The sequence below is a fragment of the Balaenoptera musculus genome, chromosome 2 (genome assembly GCF_009873245.2).
Source record: "Balaenoptera musculus isolate JJ_BM4_2016_0621 chromosome 2, mBalMus1.pri.v3, whole genome shotgun sequence".
NCBI classification, from domain to species: Eukaryota; Metazoa; Chordata; class Mammalia; order Artiodactyla; family Balaenopteridae; genus Balaenoptera; species Balaenoptera musculus.
Genome location: NC_045786.1, coordinates 21,117,635 through 21,137,553, shown reverse-complemented (window position 1 = coordinate 21,137,553; position 19,919 = coordinate 21,117,635). Strand labels below are relative to the sequence as shown.

The 19,919-nt window shown below is 45.5% G+C and overlaps 1 protein-coding gene across 1 annotated transcript in view; it reads left to right on the top strand.

Annotated features, from left to right (window-relative positions):
• Positions 1 to 19,919, top strand: part of CELF2 (CUGBP Elav-like family member 2) — a 525,035-nt gene that overhangs the window by 141,280 nt on the left and 363,836 nt on the right. The window lies entirely within an intron of this gene.

Here is a 19,919-nt window from a genome sequence, read left to right as displayed (position 1 = left end):
CGGAGGATGCAAGGTATGATGCATCCTGCTTTTAAGGGGTCGTACAATGACCCCTGCTTTTAAGAACCAAAAAATTCTATAAGTGAAAAGTTGATTTATAGTAGGAGCAAGTATGTTCTTCACTAGCTCTCCATGCCTAGGACAAAGTCTGTCACGTGATAAGATGAAAAAATTTCTATTGAATGCATTAAGTATCATATAAATTGACCAAATATTTAAGTTTAGAGGAGAGCGAGAACATTTTTTGGTAAGGCAATTAGAAAAATCTCACCATGAAGGATGTAGATCTGGGAAAAGACACAGCAATAACAAAGCAAAGAGCAAGGAATATGGAGTTTTGAAATAGGGATTCAGCCAGCTGGTTTCACCTGGGTGGTTTGTTGAGAGAATAATGAAATATGAGAGAAGTAGGTAGAAGCCAGCTTGCACACTTTAAAGGGATAGAAGAGTTTTCCTTTTGCTTTGTTTTGTTTTCAGTGAGCCATTGGAGGTACTTGAGCAGGATGAATATATGATTCAAAGAGTGTGTGAGCAAGGTGACTCTGATGGTGTCCTGCAGAATGTATTATTCTGGGAAGAGCAGCACCAACCCGTAAACTCCGTGAGCACTAGGACCAAGTCCAGTTTGTTCATCTCTTTTATCCTCAGCACCTAGAACAGTGCCTACAGGTGCTCACATATCTGCCGAATGAATTAATGGTAAATGGGAGATGAGGATTTTTCCAGGTAGTTCAAATGAAGATAATAAATACATGAACTAGATTGGTCTTTGTAGAAAGAAAAGAAGCAGTGATTGATTACAGAAAATACTGGGAAAAACAAATCAGTATTACTTGCTGAAACTCAGGCAATGAAGGAGAAGTTTCCGGTGTGTCTTGCTTCCGGTTTGGGCATGTCATTGGTGTCACCCATCAAACCCAGCGAGAGAGGTCTGGAGAAGGCTTGTTGGGAAATGCAGGGCTAGAAAAAGGGTTGCTTTACATTGAGTTTGAGATAAAAGCCAAATATTTAGATGAGCATTTCTGGTAGAGGGTGAGGGACACTTGTGGATGTGGAACCGCAGGTTTGAGCGTTGAGTAATAAAAGCGTCTAGGGAGTTGCTTGCATAGAAGTTTAGTTGAAGTCATTTTGTGCACACATGGGTTTTGTGGTTGTCTGTCACAGTGACATCCTTTGCCATATTAGGCAAGATGCAAATTTGATTCGGAGTCCTTGAGGGCAAATGATGTTGAAGCAGAGATGAGTGTAATACTCAAATTGTTTCTAATTCATTCTGGAAATTTCTCAAGAGAATGAAAAAAGGAAGTTCTCTGGGGGGTGACTTACATATAGACTATGCTTTCCCTTTAAATGCCTATCTCAATTGCCATCTTGGTCCTGACACTCACTATGAAAATTTGGTACCTGGCACTCCTGGAGGGGTTGTGTTGGCGGCAGAATCCTATATGCTGCCTCCTCCCATTTGGCCTTTCTCATCTTGGCCTGGTGTTTCTGGACTAATTCCATCATGTCTGGAGTTTGATCTTCTCTGGGTTCTTGCCTGAAGCCCTGGCAGTTGACCGTGTTCAGTTGAGAAAGTCCTATCCAAGTTCAACTTCCATGATGGGGGATTCGTTTAGGGATGCTTTGGGACAACTTTAGGGACAACTGTTAAGGGAAAATAGGTCATAAAGGCAACCTGGGAGCTGGTACAGCAGATCAGCCCAGGGGTTGTTGAATCTTGTAGATTTTAAATTTTGTCTGTGAATGTGTGTGGCCATTCAAGCATCCTACAGAGATGCTTGTGAAGGTGAAAAAGTTATGTTTTTGTTTCGAACTAGAGTAAAGGACAGTAGTACTTTAGAAAATTGGGAAATGAAACCCTGAAAAGAACTAAGGATGGGGAGAAAGATAAAGTCAGAGTAGTTGTTGTGAATTTTCAACCCAGTGACTGCAAAGATTTATGTATTTTATTCTTCTCTCTTCCTCTTCCAAGCTCTCAGTGGATCCTTTCCCTTCTCTGACGTGTGTGTGCATTGTAGTTGACTTTGGTGAAGTAGAAAGCAGCAATAAGACCTTTAGAAGGAACAAAGGTAAAGAAATGGTTGCTCTCACTCAAGTAAAATAAATTAATTTTCCAAAAGCATTTTTAAAATAAATAAATGTCTTTCCTAAAAAAAAAGAAGAAGAAGAAATTACTCTCAGTGGAGCAATAATCACATTTTAACATAAAAATTGTCCAAGGTCCCAAAGTAATATCTGCATAAGAATTGTGCAGATATTCCTATGTGAATGTTCTCCCCCACCCACCACCAGCCCTGTTAGTTTTTGTACATCCAATGGGAGGACTTTTGAGTAGATGGAACTTATGTTGTGTCACCTCCTGGCTTTACAGATGAATAGACTTGAGCATCAGAAAGTTGGAAGCTAGGTCTCATGACCACGCTGTCTGGGCTTGCTGGACAAGTCGATATTTGCTTGGTGTGGATGGAGTCCATGTTCATTTCAGGGTCTGTTCTTGGGACCATAGACCTGGAACCCCTCTAACTACTTTCTGAGACCTTTTTCCTCTCCCTTCTCTAGTAAGTTCTGTCTGCCTCCACTATCTGCCCCTGGGGACAAAATCTTCATTTCCAGTATCTTCATCATAGCCTTGTTCTAACTAAATGAAAGCCAAGTGCTGAGACCTGGTTGATGCTGGTTATATAGGGTGAACTAATAGTGCTTCTCAGATTTTAATGTGCATGTAAATTACCAGGGGATTTTTATTTAAATGCATATTCTGATTTAGTTAGTCTGAGATGAGACCTGAAATTCTGCATTTCAAATAAGCTCTCATAGGAGACCTGCTAATTCTGGTCTTCAGACCACCCTGTAAGTAGCAAGGGACTACAGACCCACCGGCCACGTCTTGTTTGAAAGAAGTACCAGTCACTTTTCAAGTTCTACATCCGTATCTTTAGGAATATGATGCTTTTATTTATATTATTCTCCCTTATCTCTGGTTGGTTTGTTTCCTTTTTGAGAAGATGCTACAGAGCATTTCGCAAACTGCCACTGCAGGAGTAATTTCTTTTCAAACTCTGAGATACTATAAAACCACTGTAGAAGCCTGTGGATTGAACTATATAAAGGTAATCTTAGGTTATCGAGCCCATGTGAGTTTAGGATACAATATCAATCAAGATTTGACTTTCAGTTCTGGGTTTACGACGAGCAGCTCTCGTTGAAGGAGAAACCAGAAGTTTGACTATTAGAAAGTTTTTATTTTACAAACATGAAGTCTTATTTATGTCAAGTAATTGAGTTCCCAGATGTTCTCATTCTGTATCAGTGACTGTAAACAGTGTCAGCCTAGGTAATATGAGAGAATGAATATATACGTATTCATATTCAGGAGTCAGCCTCAAAACTACAGTCAATTCACAGGTTATCAAGCTTATTCCTGGAAACTGACATTTATTGACTGTGCCGATGTTAAAATTGTCTTTGTTTTATTTATTCCATGTGAAACTGCAAAGTATTGTAGAAGCAGTATTACTTCTCTTCTTTCCCCTCTATCCCCATTCATCCTATCCCCTTTACTAAAGTAAACTGAGGTGTCTGGATATAGCAATCTAATTTGGGATGACTCAAGAGAGAGAGAGAGAGAGAGATAGGTAACATTGAATATTCAGAATTCAATAATGAAAAATAATCACTTTAGTGAAAAGCCAGCTGTTCTTTCTCTCCTAATAGGCATGTGTTGTTGATGAAAAACAGCGTTCACGTAAAGTTTACCAAGTAGGATTGGTTTGATTCAGGCAGGGTGTTATATGATTTTGCAGAATAGGAAACGTTATTTAGGTTGAGCAAAAACCTGAACAGTCCAGCCAGTCCAAAAGACCCAAATACCAAAGGATTATCTTTAGAGAATGAAAAATGCTCGTGCATTATATGTACGGCAGCACATGATAATTCATTCAGAGAATAGGCCTATGTTTTCTGTGTCCTTCAAATTTCATTTGAATGAATGCTTTATGGATTTCTGTGACGCTTGGGGACATGTTAAAATACTGCTGCAAACATACCAGGCAACTTAGGTTTAGATAATTCTCGATTTGAATTGTTATAGCATGCTGCTATTTTCCTACTTGGAAAATAATAGGAGTTTCGTGACAATTTGGAGTTACCTTTCTGTGTCTCCCCAGTGAGTTTGTACAAAGCAGACCCTGGAGACATGGATTGGAGTCCAAGGACGTGAGGGAGTAAGGAGGGGAGGCGGGAGGGGAGACAGGAGGGGAGGACAGCCGGTGGACATATGTTCAGGAGTGGGTTGCTGCCTGGGCAGCGGGGACTCAGGCCCACTGGGGCCCTGTGGAGCATTGTCCCACTGAGGGGCAAGCAACCTGCTGTATGTTCCATAATGCCTTGTCCTTCATTGGTTGTCCTTCAATGGTTGATGCCCCTCAGGGAGAATTTATTCGTGGGCACTTCTCTCTTCCCCGCTCTCAGGCCAAGCACTCCTAAGGCCAGAGAAGACACACTCTGAAAGGCAGAAATAGGAGGAATCCATAGGCTTCTACACAGGATCTGCAGGTGACCCTCAGGGCAAATTAAAAGCAGGGCATTGACAATATCTGTCTTATCAGTGTGGTCACTGTTGTATGCCCAGCACCTTTTCCAGTGTGAGGTACCTAGCAGATGCTTACTAAATATTTATTCAATGAAGGAGGGAAGGAAGATAGGGAGGGAGGAAAATGCTTGACTCAAATAGAATGGGAAGTATCTCCCTTCTGACTTAAGTCCCCAAGCTAATATTGAAACTTTATGCTTGCCAGATTTATCATGCACGAGGAGATGGGATAAGAAAAGGGATAAGAAAAGGTAAGCGTGAGAGAGCAGACAGCTCTGTGTATCAACTACCTCAATTCCAAAGGCTGGCACTTGGGGACTTCGACTTTTGACATCAATAGTTATGTTATATCCACTTAACTTTTTAAAAGATTAACAGTGTGTTTATCTTTGATTATTCAGTATATATGCATTCCTAGTTATGGGTGAATCATTGAAGAGCTGCGTGGATTATCTGTGCTATGTCCTAGATGAATAAACAGGGGAAATGACTTACTTCTTGGTTGTGGGGTGACCGGGGGACCCCAGGTTTGAGGTAGGACAGCATATGCGCAACATCCGGACAAAAATGGAAAAATTACCTTGGTCACCTTGGTCATCTGTTTGCAGATAGCCAGTGGCTTTGTTTACATTCTGCTAACATATTTGAACGAAGAGTACAGCATTCAGTAAATCACACAGATATTTCAAATACATGGCACTAAGCATAGGAATATCTAGAAATAGCATGTGATTACTTGCATTTATTATTCTAATCATTTTCATTATGCAAATAGATAGTTATCACCTGAGAGTGTTTCTCTTTAGCTAAGCATGGACCTGAATGTGTTTATATGTGAGTGTAGTGTGTACATGTTGGGAGGAAAGTTAGAGGGAGGGACTCCTCCCAAAAGTAAGTGGAGCGGTTTTGGGGGTTTTCTTGTTTGTTTTTTTTGTTTGTTTGTTTTTAGCTTATTTGGTGGTTTGGATCATCTGTAAGTTTTGTAACACTCATGATTGTTCCTTGATTCGGTGAATGTAAAAACCTCAAAAGGCCATATTCTCTACCAAACAGCCCTCTCTAACTATGACAAGTGTGTGAACTTGATAACTTAGAGTCAGAGTGCTCTTGTGTCCCTTTTTCTGGGCCCTGAGTGATGTTGTTCTAGATAAATCACATTAAAGGAAAAAGGGACCCATGGGAGAGTGGCATCAAGCATGCAGAGCTTCACTATCAGCAAAGGGTTAATAAGTTAGAAATACTTAATTCCTTGCCAGAAACATGGGCAGAAAGCACTTGGCAATGATTCCTCTCTTTTTTCCTGGAGTCATGGAAAAATGGGCTACAGAGACACCGGGGCCAGCGTGGACCCAGAGTACTGAAGCGTTTTCCTGCCCCCAGGAGCTTGATGCTGCCTCTCTCTCCGGGCCTCCCATGGCCCTGGAACTGGGTGGCAGGCCCGTTACCGAGTGGTGTGGGAATTCAACCCATAAACACTCGCTTTCTTCTAGCAGGACGCCTAGCTTCTCCTGACAATTTTCCTCATACTGATTAATTGATTTAATTTTTGGTTGGCAATGGTGGTAGTTACAAAGTAAATCCACCCCAGAAAAAAAGGGTATTTTGGGAATTCATTAATGCTAACACTGCACTTGGATGCTACATTCACTTTCCATCTGCCCAAAACAGCCAAATAAAACGAGGAAGTGACACCAAGCAAATGACAACTAATTATCTCCTCCGATTATTCTGCTGGGATGGTGGGAATTGAAGGATACTGAAGGTTGTTTTCCTCTTACAGTTAACCTCAGAAATCAAAAGTCAAGTGACCATCACTAACACCACGTGTCATTGTGTTTGAATTTCAGCAATGTATTTCTCTATCTTCATTTTGATTTAGGAATCAGAAAAAGAAATTATCTTGGATGTGTTTCTTTCCTACTCTTGAGCCTGTTTTGATGTAACAAATTTCCCTACAATTTAGCGGCTTAAAGCAACAGACATTTGTTATCTCAGTTTCTCGGGGCAGGAATCTGGGCCTGGCTTAGCCTAGGGCTCACATTTCAAGGTTTTCTCACAAAGCTATAATCAAGGTTTTGGCTGGGGCTGCAATCTCATACAAAAACCCAACTGGGGAAGGACCCACTTTCTAGCTTTCTTACGTGGTTGTCGGAAGGATTCAGTTCTTCCAGCCCTTTGGACTGAGGGCTTAGTTCCTGGTTTGCTGTTGACAGGGGCCTCCCCCCACTTTCTTGCCATGTGGGTCTCTTCGTAGGGGAGCTGACTTCCATGGCGGTGAACAAGAGCGAGAGTAAGATACGGCCAGCAAGATGGAAGTTGCAGTCTTTTTATAACCTAGTATCCTAAGTGACCTCCTATCACTGTTACTGTGTTCTCTTCATCGTAAATGAGCCGTTAAGACCCAGCCTGTGCTCAGAAGAGGGATTATACAGGGGCAGAAATAGCAAGAGGTGGGGATCATTGGGGGCTGTGATAGAAGCTGCTTACACAGATATGATTCCAAATTGCAGTTTGATGGAGAGTTATGTTTGCTGCAGTTACATGCTTTTGACAAAGTTATTTGTGGTGATGTGGATTGATGCCTTGAGGGTAAAGAAGAAATCATAGGGCTAAGAAAAATGTGATAGTTATTTCTTTGGTAACTGAAAATTGTCCCACTATGGCTAAGAAGGAACCAGAGTTCAAGCCCAGGGTAAACTCAGGGTAGGACCTTATGTCTGCTCTAGTGCATTATGAGACAGGTATCACTGTCGAATGACTACCTGTGAGGGCAGAACTCCCACATGGGCTGAAGGAGAAGTTGTTTGAGCTCTGATAGCAGAAGGGCCTGTGGATCTGAGACCTAGAGAGATGGTGGGAGCGGAACCCTAAATGTGCACTTCCTTCTAGAATAAGCAGATTGTGATAGGGAGCAAGAGTCACTCATCTAGGACTGGATGTGGAAAGATTGGGATGCTCTAGAAAGACTTTAGAGACCTGGAAAAAACAGTTCTCAAAACACTAGCTAGTTCTGTCACCTACCCAGGATGGCTCCTGAATGGGTTGACTCTGCAGCCCAACCACCTGAAGGTAAGTTGGCCGTGGCCTGAAGGGTAGTGTTCTGTCCACACAGGAGAAGGGGAGCTTGGTCTCTACTCACCATAGAATGACATATCAGCATGTCTTGGGCACACATTGAACTGGATGTCAGGAGTCCCTGTTCTAGTACTGGATCTATGTAGGTGTTACTGGATCTGTCTAGGTGTTAGTGGATCTGTCTAGCTGTTAGTGTATCTGTGTAGGTGTTAGTGAATCTGTCTGGGTGTTCCTGGGTCGGTCCAGGTGTTACTGGATCTGTGTAGGTGTTACTGGATCCATCTAGGTGTGTGATTTTGAGTGTCTTTGGTCACTTTGCCTCTTTGGGTTTAGGAAGCTGATCTGCAGAATCAGGTAGAGACTTACCCTCCCCCACCCCGCTCTGACCTACCAAACCTTAAAGGGGTTGCCAGAGACCCATGAGTAGCTCAATCCAATTCCATGTGAAGACACTCACGTGCATGTAGTGCTTAGTCTCTCCACAGTATTTCATACCGTTGACCACTTCCTTCTCCTTGAAAAACTTCTTCCCTCGTTGTAGATATAATTTCGGAAGTCACTACCAAACAGTTTATCTTTGAAGCATGGGGGCATATTTGACCCGGGGGAGGTGTGTTGCAAGCAGATAGTGGAGGGCTGCATTAGCACCTCAGTAATTACATGCACCAGGGAACAGGTGAAGAAGGTGTATCCAGCAGAAGTACTGACCTAAGAGGTAAGAAGGTAGCCAGATTGGAGTGGATGTAGCAGTGAGTTGCAAGTGAGCAAGTCAAGAAGATTCATTCAAGAAGCTCAGCTTCAGAGGGGACCAGAGAGGTGGTGGTAGCTGGTGGGAAATAATGAACTTGAGGTAGGATGTTTCTTAAAGATAGAAGAGACTTACACATGTTTAAACTCATAGAAGGCGTCAGTAGAGAGGGTGGGGGAAAGGGGTGCAGTCCCTGGGGAAGTAAGAGGCCATGGGACCCAAAGCACAGGTGGAGGGTTAGCCTAAGAGAAGACAGCCAACGCTTCCATTTAAACAGGATGGAAGGAAGAAAAGGGGTGTGTGGATTCAGATCAACCTGTGGGACTGGTGGCATCACTGGGTCTCCTAGACATTCAACCCAAGAGTAGACAGGAGCAGTAGGGACATGGCCAATGGCCCAGGAGCAGGGGATGCTGTTAATGAGCCTGACAAGGGGCAGGAAGAACAAGGTTGGAGGGTGGTGGATGGAGACAGCTGACGGCATTTCCCTCCCCCCGCCCTGCCACCTGTACTTCGGCAGAGGGAGGAGGAGTTGTGTGTGGCCGTACAGACAAGACAAGAGGGAGAGGACGAGGGGAAGGAGTTCCTCAGGTGGCCAGGAAGGGAGCAGTGCAGGCGGGCAAGTCAGGGAAGGCTTCCTGGAGGAGGTGGGACTCGGAGCCTGCCCCTTGGAGGATGGTCAGGACTCAGGTGTTCAGGGGAGGGAGGAAGGCAGGTAGCCATGTGTGCTGAGAACCTGCTCCCTGTCTGATGCTGTCACCTGTCACCTGTGTTCCCGCAACCTTTTGTCAGAGAAGTGCCAAGACTTTCCCGAGGTCTTTGGGCTGGGAGAGGAGCAGCCAGGCCCTGACCTGAGGCTGTGTGTCTCCGGTTTATACCACGCGCTGCATCCCGAGGGCTGTGTGGGCAAGTGGAGAGCGTGGCCGGGCTGGCCAGAGCAGCTCTGACGCTGGAGAAATCCCAGCCCGGGTGACAGAGCACCGCTGGTGAGCCTGGGAAGCTGCTGATCAGAGGTGGTAGAGCTCCGGGAGCTGCTGTGTGCATCTGAGTGGCAAAGAGTGTTGGTGGTGGTCACTGGCACTCAACCCCACAGGGCCGTGGGCACCGCACACCTGACATCCGCGAGGAGGCGACGCAAGGACCTGTCCGCAGCCTCAGCAGCTGCTCCAGGATGCGAGCCCAGGAAGGTGGCAGTTAGCTCTGCCGACAAATTTCTGACGGGGCTCTTACAGTATGTTACTGTGCTTCTCCAACAATGTATCTCCAGCACCACTTTTTCCCCCTGCTGGTTTGATTGAGAAAATCATAGCAACAGAAAGTGCAAGATTTATCCAGAGAGCATAGCAGGGGGTTGGGGCGTGAGCAGGGAGCCCCCCTTGGGAGGAATTTACCTTTTAAAACTAGAGGGGGAACAGGTGCTCTGGAAATGGCTTGTAACTGCATGAGGGTGGGCACGGCCTTCCTGGAGGGGAAGGGTACTCAGATTAACAACACTGGGCTGAAAATGATGGCATCCTGGCTGTCATTAGAACAGGTGGCTGTCATTACGGCCGCATGCTCCTAATGGGAAGATAATACGGGGGGAGAAAGATTTATACCGGCCCCAGAAAGATGACATTGCACATGAAGGAGGAAAAATGCAAAAAGAGGGCCGACTGGGGGAATTTCTCACCCCACAAGACAGCACGTGATTCTCATTAATGGTGTAGCATTTCTGTCGCTCTATCCAGAGGGTTATGTTACCTACAGCGCTTTCATTTCTTTGGGCTTATTCAAGTTTCATTTGGGAAAGATTTTTTTTTTCTCTTTGGATGTTTTTCTTCATTTAAGAGTAGTGAGTATAAAAATGTACTGTATATGACGAAACGTACCCCCTTCCTTTTCTGACAAATAACGTTGGCTGCCCAGTAGACAGTGGGAAATCCAGAGTCGGCTCCAAATAATGATGAGGCCGTACAGGGGTGCTGTGTGAGGTTACTGATGGGCCCACGAGTCCTATTTTCTTCTTAAAAAGATGAAGTTTGTTTTTTTTTTTAAATGATGAAGTCTAAAAAATTGTTTTAGTGTAATAAACACTTATATGGTGCTGATTATTGCCCGGCACTGTCCTCAGCATCTTATAAATATTCACTCTTCTAATATTCACAGTGACACTTTTAAGGAGTGTTATTATCTCCATGGAGAGGTGAAGCATGAGGAGGCTGAGTGACTCATCCAAGGTCACACGATTAGGAAGTGGTGGAGTCGGGGTTCCTGCCCGAGCAGACTTGCTCCAGGGGCCCCTGGCCACGGCTATGCGCTGACTACCCTTCACACGTGCTTTGTTCATTTTCGGTTTCAAGGGGCATTTAAACTACTCGTTTGCCCCATCTTTCTGGGTGAGAATACATTTTAAAATCTCAGCGTGTTAGACATTGATGGTCTAACATAGCTACATTGACGGTGGGAAAGATATCAGAATGGCACTCGAACTTGAGCAGACAGTGGTGTTTTCCATTTCACGAGGCATCTTTAAAATGTGCAGTACATGTCCCAGGCAGACCTTCAGAGCCCTGCTCCGCTAGCTGTGTACAGTCGGGAGAGGTAAGGTACCCATTGAAATCCACCAGAAGTGCACAAGCTCTTTCTCAAAAGCAAAAGATCAACACAGAGTTTCAGATATGCATACATATTTATCATAGCCAGCCCCCTTATGTATGGCTTAAAGCCCTACTTTTGGATGCACGGTTGGGAGGATCTTTCTTTGGAGATCCTGAGCACATCCTTCCTGGAGATTTAGAGCCGATTGGGCACAGATGGGAGGCAGGGTAATTCACCCTTTTCCTCCCCCCTCCCTGTCCACCATTTGACACAAGACATGAACAGCTCTTTTGCCTCACAAGGCTTAGCCAGATTGCCAGGCAATTACCTTGATTTATGAGGGCAGGAGTAGAAGGAGGCGGGAAACATAATTGTTAAGTGAGGATAGTCAGATTACCACGCCTGTAATTTGTAAGTTATTTCATGTTGCGTGGCATACCTAACAAGCACATTGTTAGGTATCTTATTGCCTTTGTGTCCTCGGTGCCTTTCTTAGAACAGTGCCTGGCTTTCAGTGTTTAAGGAATAAAGAAAGTAATGAATAAATGAGCAGTTAGCACCTAGGTACCTAACACTTAGCACTTAGAATACTCCCTTTAGATATCTGAAGTCATTCAAGAATGTCTTCAACTTTCTGCTTTCAAGGTCAAAAGTAATACAGTAGGACAAATATACACATCTGTAGCACAGATGCATAAGAGAAATACGGCATTTAGAGGAGAGAGAAAATGATTGGGGGAATAAGAAAATCTTTGTGAAGAGGGTGTTGGAGAAAGCTGGGAGAGGCTTGGTGGGACCCTCAGGGCAGGAGGCAGAGATGAGCAGGATCTGGCAGAAGGTTCACAAGTCCCCTGCCTTCGAGTGTTAGGTGTATGCAGGTTATAAAGGGAACAATAAAGCTACGACAGATACGACATACAGCAGGGCGTGTGACTGCCGAGCTGCGGCATTCGTGTCCGGTACACCAGGCAGTGAGGGACGGTTGAGGGTTTTGAAGCAGAGCTCACAGCTTGCCTTTGGCAGGGTTGAGCTCTAAGAGTCCGTCGCGAGGGGCGAACCTGGGAACAGAGTGAGCTGTTGAGAGGCCATCAGAATTGTCCAGAGGAAGGGAGCCGAACAGAGGTGGCGGCAGTGGGACTACAAAGAAAAGATGTCTCAGGGGCGTAATTTAGAGGAATCAGAATTATTTGGAGGAGAGCAAAAAACAAAGGAAGATTGAGTTACAACTAAAAATCTGAACCAGGAGAACTGGGGGTCAGGAGGAAGAGTGGGTGTGGGAGGGGAGCTGCCCAGTTGAGTTTGCTGGGATAGGACATAGGGGATTGTAAGTTGCACGCTTGGGAGTTGGGGAGGTGCGGGCGGGAGGGACCGAGCTCAGGGTCACCTCCATGGAAGTGACGGTGGAAGAAACGATGATGAAACAGAACCCTGAGGGAAAGTAAGTGAGATGAGGTATTTGGAGATGGCTTGGACACAGGTCAGCAAGAACATCAGTCATTAATGTTTTGTGAGCACAAGACGGCCAAGAATGGAAACTCGTATTTCCTCATTGGTGACCAGGATTGATCCCTACCCTCTCAAGCCCCTGCAGCCCGGGGGACACATCCAGGCAGGCTTCACAATGACCTGTGGTGGGACGGTGGCGCCTGCCGACCCCCACTGCTCAGTGCCAGTAGAGTCAGTTTTGGGGTTGTTGGGATTCAACGATCCTCTAGCTGGTTTCCCTGCTTCCAGCCCAGAACTCCTTAGCCTCTTCCCAACACAGCAACAAGAATGATGTTTTTCATATAAAATGCATATCATGCCACTCCACCCCTCAGACTCGCCAGACTAAAAGCCACAGCCCTTCTGAACATCTCAAGCCCTCTGCCGGGAAGCTCTGCCTCAATGCAGCTCCGTCTCTGGGGTCTTCTAGTCACTGGACCGCCTCCCACTTCTCAGAACAGGATTCTGTGTGTGATGCAAAAGGCCCTTTGGTTTAAGTTCCAGCCCTTTGATTTTCTGCTTCATGAACTTCCCAAATGCCGTGTCTCCGTTCCCAGTGCTCCCCAGTGCTCCCCAGTGGCTCAGGGAAGCAGTGGACCTGTCCGTTCATTTGTCCATTCATGGATGATTCATACTCCGCTAAAATCCTTCTAAACACAATGTTTTGCCAGAGATGCTGGTACCTCCCAGTAGTTCATTTTCCCGACTGCCTTCTTCATTAGATGCTGATGTGTGATGGGACATGGGGTCCATGGAGTCCTCCTCTCCAACTGGAGAAACTTCACGTGAAGAGAGCTCATCTCTTTTCCTTATTCTTCTCTGCCCTCCCCACCCCTTAACACAGCACAGAAGACCACTGACTGCACAGTCTAAGTGCCTGGTGCACTAGGCCCTTTGTGGCTGGCCTCTGCCGGGCTGTAGGTGAAGGCACATGGGATATGCAGTGGAAATTAGCCAGGTGCCTGTCTCTGACTTGATTCTGCTCACACCAGGCTGATGCTCAGAAGGGAGGAGGGTTAGTACGGGGCCAGGATTCTGGCTGCTGCAGTGCCCACTTCTCTCAAGTCTCCCTGGGGGTGGACCTCTGCTTTTTACCAGAAACCTAGACCCATCAGACCGTGTAAAGAGAAAGTGGGCTAGTTAACACACACAGAAGGACTTTTGGGAACCAGTTCCAGAGCATAGTCTGTCTGTGCCTTCTTTGGTCCCCTGGTCCTATAATTCCACGCTCTAGGGCAGGCCTGCAACAGACCTTCCCCCCAGCTAAGGCTGTGTGCTCTCAGCTTCTCCACCACCAGGAAGTGAGCTTCTGGGCATTTACATCTTGCCCTTAAATGTATCCAGAGTAGCAGCAGGAAGTGGAGTAGCCTCAGGAGGATGGTCTGTGAGCTGGGCCCGGAGCTCCTTGCCCTTGAAGGGAAGGTTTGAAGGTCCCTAGACTTTGGGGCTGCTGCCAGAACCTCATGCTGTCTTGTGCTGGCACAGAACTTGATGTTCTGTTTTATCAAATTTCTTATACATTGTGGGCTCCAATCCTTTCTTCCTCCCACTGAAATAGCTGTTTTCAGAACATTTCAGAGGACCTTGAGGATGTTCGGGAAACCAAGGCTAAGTGTGGCTACTAAGTCTTCAGTGGGAGAACCTCGTTCTCCGTACCAGACTCCACAGCTTCCTTTCTGCCCTTCAGTCTCTTCCTGCCCACAGCCCTAACACAAGCAAACTCCCTTGCTCAGAGGCCATCAGGTTTTTCCCTTCTAAATCATGGACTCTTGCAAACTCTCTGTGGTCCTTCTTACTGAGGTCAAACCCCTGTTCAAACTCACTTCCGCCTCAGGCATTGGCTGGCTCTGGCTTCCAGCAAATATCCTTAGTTGCCTCTATACTCATCTTAAAAATGCAGGGCCTGCTTATGGACAGAGCAAAGAAGGAGCAAGTCCTTTGTGTGTCCCAGATACTACCTTGACCTGAGTGCCCCAGAATGAACACGCGCACACATAGTAGGTGGAGCTGGTATTTATTCAGGGAATTAGAGGGGGAGGGGGGACAATCTTGGGGGAGGAGAAGGAAATCCGGGCTGAAAGGTATTTGGCATGTGCTGTATGGTCTGAATGCCTGTGTCCCCCAAATTTTATATATTGAAATCGTAACCCCCAAAGGTGATGGTATTTGGGGGTGGGGCCTTTGGGAGCTGCTTGAGTCGTGAAGGCGCAGCCCTCATGAATGGGATTAGTATTCTTAAAAAAGAGGCTCCAGAGAGCACCCGGCCCCTTCCAGCGTGTGAGGACGGAGGGACAATGTGCCAGCTATGAGCCAGGGAGAGGCCCTTCGTGAGAACGTGACATTGGCACGTTGACCTTGGACTTCCAGCCTCCAGAACTGTGAGATACAAGTTCCGATTGCTTGTGAGCACACCGTCTGTGACTTTTTGTTACAGCAGCCCAAGCACACTAAGACAGCATGAGAAGCCCCCCTCCCAGAACTTGAGGGTCCCCCCAGGGTGTCCCCTCCTTCTAGAAGCCTGCCCTGCCCAGCCTCTTCCAACTTCATCTCCTCCCATGTTCTCGCTCGCTCTCCTTTAAGCTCTGTCCCACTCCCAGAGCCCCTGCCTTTTCTGGAACAGCCTACCAGTCCCCAAACCCTGCCTGGGTCACGTTGACTACACAGCTTCCCAAGCAGGCTGTGACTCCACAGGGTCTCTCCCGAGCCTCGTTTCACCGTGTGGACAGAGGGGGGATGTTGGGGGACAAAGTGGAGGACAGGACAGTGTGGATGGGGGGATGGCAGGAGGGCCCTCCCTCAGAGTTGCAGACAGTTTATTGTGTGTGTGTGTGTTTTTAAGTCCCGTACAGAAATTCAGACTCAGTTCATGCTACCAGGATCCGTTTCTAGCTGAAAACCCTTGCCTAGTCTGTGGAAGAGAATCACATTCTTTTGGTTGACAGATCTTTGAGTTTTTTTTAATGCCCAAAGGGCATTTGTCCCCTTTCTGACCCTGGCTTGCTTGAGGGTCTTCTCTGATTGCCTCCCTCCCCTCACCCCTGAGTTCATCCCATGGCTATAGGAGGGGGTTGGGTCTCTGGCCACACTTGTGCCACTTAATTGGTTTGCAGGCTGTGTGCCTCTGCCTGGCTTTTGTGTTCTCGATCAGGGGGGGAAGCTTGAGCTGGGAAGGGCCATGATTTGGATGTTACTAGGCGGGAACAGGTCACAAGTGGGAGAATGGTGACTTTAGCCCTTTAGGACCGGCTGTTCTGTCTGGGGTCCCAGTAAATACTGGATCTGAGCCAGTGGGGCGAGTGCCTTAAACTAGCCAGGATTTCAGATAGCGGCCTGGACGAAGGGCCAAAGGAACCATGCGATGTTCCCTTCAACAGCAGCCGCCGCAAGAGGAGATGGGGATGATCTTTAATAGTCTCTTCATTTTATGGGGGCGGGAAGGGGTAGACGTATGATTCCTTTAATAATAGGATGCTGCCAGGGGCTGCCCTGCTCAGGGAAGAATGGAAGAATTACAGGGGTCTCAGAGGGAGATATGAAGAGTGACTATTTCTATGATTTTTCTACTGCTGCCACCCTCTTTTGGAAATTGGAGACCATTTATTTATTTATCATTGTTGCATATAAAATCATAATTCTTGTGATTACATTGCCTCAGGGCACACAAAACATAAAAGTTCTGTTAAAGTCTGTAAGACAGAACAGCAGCAGCTATCAGCACGTATTAAAATATCTACTGTTGAATGTGTTGTACGAAGGTAGGTCACACGTGGCATCCTGCCATCCAGGCCTGTCCCAGACAAAAGCAGAATTTCCTTGAAAAACACCTTGTAAGTCAAATTTGAGAGTAGTTAGGTTTTAGCTTGGTGGGATGTGTACGTTGCAGTGGTTACTTTTACGATAGTATCATGGTAACTTGTGAACGTAGCTCATGTCCCATTGACGACCCTCTCTGTTTCCTGATCTACTGTTTAGTGAGATACTTGGTGTCTATAAAAGCCAGTTACCAAAGCCATCAGAACAAGCCGACTGGAACTGATCTTCAGTACCAGCCTCCTGTCTCATAGTTCCAAACAGTCAAGCCTGACGTTAATAAGTTTCTGCTCAGTGAATAGCCATCAGCTAAAGAGAAGGCTGATTGGGTGGGTGAGCACGGCTCCGTGCTGTTTTATTCCTCCGAGGACACTAGCTTTGAAGGGTGAAGACCACAGCCCTCCCCAGCCCCATGCCTTCTGTTCAGTGTTTCCAGTTCAGCTAGTGTCCCCTGCTCAACACCAGCCCTTTCATTTTACCTCCTGGACAAAGAGCAAAGAAGGCGGCTCCCGCTTTTCCATTTCAATCACACTCCAGTCACCTAAAGAGAAGGGGGGGGGTGGTGGATGAAGAGATCATCTCCCATTCTATCACCCCCCCCCCCAAAATCCCATACCTTTTCCCAGCAGCCCAGATGTGATAAAGCCATGCAAGCCAACAGACTAGCACCAGAGAGGAAGGGTATTCTGCACGAAGAGGTATCTAGGGCCAATCTCCAAAATGCCGAGGGCTTCTTCCGTGACAGTCTTCCCCTCGCTCTTCCGCGCTTTGGGCTTCTGGAGTTGTCCCACCCGCCACAGGGAGCCTTCAGCCCTACCGTCCAAGGAAAGGGGCAAGAGCGGAGGGCAAATGGAGCTAGGTGGCCCCAAGCCAGAGCGGTATCGTGGTCATGCAGGGAGTGTGGCCGCCCTCAGCCGTGGGAGTGGAGGCCCCAGAGCTGCTCTGCGGGCATCCAAGGAGAATGTCTTTGGACCTATTCAAATGTCAGGAGATAGCAACAGGGAATTACCCTGCCAGAATTACTGTCTTTGTTGTACGTTCTGAGGGAAGAGCCGTGTCATAACAAACTCTTAATCCTCACCCGTTGAAGTTCTGCAGCTATTAGGTACTTTTCTCATCACAGTTGTGTGCTCGGGACCAACTCGGAAAAGAGCCAAACTCCCATCCCTTTGAAAAATTAGGTGTTGGACCATACCCCTATTGGGAAGGAAGAAATTTTCCTCTACCCTTCTAGGTTCTTCTGGCTGGTCTGAAAATTAAACTGACATGAGACAAATTGACAGGAGAAAGTCAAACAAAAGTTTAATAACATGTATACATGGGAGAGACCCAGGAAAACTGAGTCAGTCACCAAAATGGCTGAAACCCTCACCTTAAATATCATCTTCAGCTAAAGGCAAAAGAGGATGTTGGGGGTAGGGGCTTGGGACTTCAAACAGGAGGAAGGCAAATCACATAGAGATGGAAAAGCAAATGCTTGGTAAACAAATGTTTGCTGGGCCCTGCAGAGACAGTGGGACACTGAGCGGAATTTTAACAGACTTTGCTAGATGCTTCCCCGTCTGCACACCTAGTTTATACTATAGTGATCTATGGTGGTGCTCCATGCCTGGACCAGGTCCTCTATCTACATTGTTTTAGGTGGTTAGAGGGGAGGTTGAAGGTTCTTCCTGAGTCTTTTGAGGCTTGACTGTTTTCAGCTTGAAATAATCCACACGCCAAAGAGACATTTAGGGGTGGCACATTTTGCTTCCTTACACTCTCCAAGAAGGAGCTACCATTGCACACAGCTTTGTGGAGAAGGAAATCATTAACAGAGAAGGAAGACAGTGAGGGAAGGAGAAGATAGGAGTTGGACTCAGGGGGATAAAGGTGGCAGGGCATGAACCCCTGGGAAGAGGCCTTCACAGAGGAGTCCCTGAGTCTCTGCATACTGTTCCTTTTTCTACATAAATATTTGCACACTTATCTATATATCTGTATCTAGCTACCTCTATTTATAAAGAATGAATGAGTATGAGGTGTGGTCCAGGAAAAAAAAGGAGTACAGTTATTTAAGTGGCTACTTTAAAGTTAGTTTTAATCAGACAATTATATAATGTAATTATGGCCCATGGCTTTATGGGAGAAAAGTATAGTTTAAAAAATTAAGCCAAGATAGAGTGGAGAAGGGGTGCTCTGATGCTTGTTCCCCATTTGGTCCACGTGTAATTAAGTTTGCTCATTCCTCCTGTAATCAGGCATCCAGAATGATCTTTAGATTTTTAAAGGGCTCATGTTTGGTGGTCATAAAAGATGATGCTGGAGAAAAACAGATGGGCGAGTGGGTTTAGATTGTCTACATAATAGAAAAACAGTAATAAAAATGCCATCACCTACATATTGTGGGAAGACAAATGCAATGCTCGTCACAGATGAGTGGTTAGTCTCATTCTGTCCTCCAGCCATAATCAATTATACATCATTAACAAGACACAAAATCTTTACTAATTAGCCTTTATGATTATACTGTTATTGCACGGAGGCATTTAAAGCATTGGCGATAAAGGAGATTTGATGCCCCCAAAAGAAGAATCCTCTGAAAGGAGGGAAAATATGGCCCCATGGCTTGTGCATCTTCAGAGATTTTCATCCACTGTTACCATCTGTAATTTTTAACTCAATTCACTGTGAAGATTAATATTTTTAGTGAGTGAGTGACAACTGTCAAAAAGAAGGAGAAGAATGTTGAATATTGAACTTTCACACCAGGGAAACTGGAAGAAAGTCAGCTGTTGAAGTTATCGAACAAGAATAATTGTTCATTTTCTCTTTGCTTGAAATCTTCAAGGCTGTTTTTTTCTTATCCTACATATCATGTCTTATAACTTCTCTCAATGTAAGAAATAGAATTCAGCCAATTAAAAAAGAGTTAGATCCATACCTTACACCTGGATACATTTCAAAGGGATCCAAGATTTAAATGCAAAATATAAAACAATAAATATATCAGAAGAAACCATGGGGGAATTCTTTGATAACATCAGTGTGGGGAAGCCTTTTTAAAACCATGATACAAAACCCAGAAGCTATCAAAGAAATGTTGATAAATTCAACTCCGAAAAAAAATATTCTGCATGGCAAACTGACAAAAACAGACCAAAACAGCAATAAGCAAAGTCAAAAAATAAATGACAAGCTAGAAAAAAAAAATTTGCAATTCATATCACAGACCAAGGCCTGCTATCTCAAATATGTAAAGAGCTGCTATAAATCAAAATGACAAAGTCCAACAAACCAATGGAGAAATAGGCAAGGATATGAATAATCATTTCCCAGAAAAGGGTATTCACATTTTCCTAAAACGTAAAAAAATATGTCCAACTCTACTCATAAGGTAAATGCCAGTTAAACTACAATGAGATAATACTTTTTGATCATCAGATTGGCAAGATCAGAAAGTTTGACAGGAGGTTTTGTTGATGAGGGCACGAGAAACAGGCTCTCTCCCATTGCCAGTGAGAGTATAAATTGGTACAAAAATCTGTAGAGGACAGTTTGGCAATTTCTAACAAAATGACAAATGTACAAACCTTCTGATGCAGCAATTCCACTGCTAGGGATTTATCCTACAGATACATTTGCGTG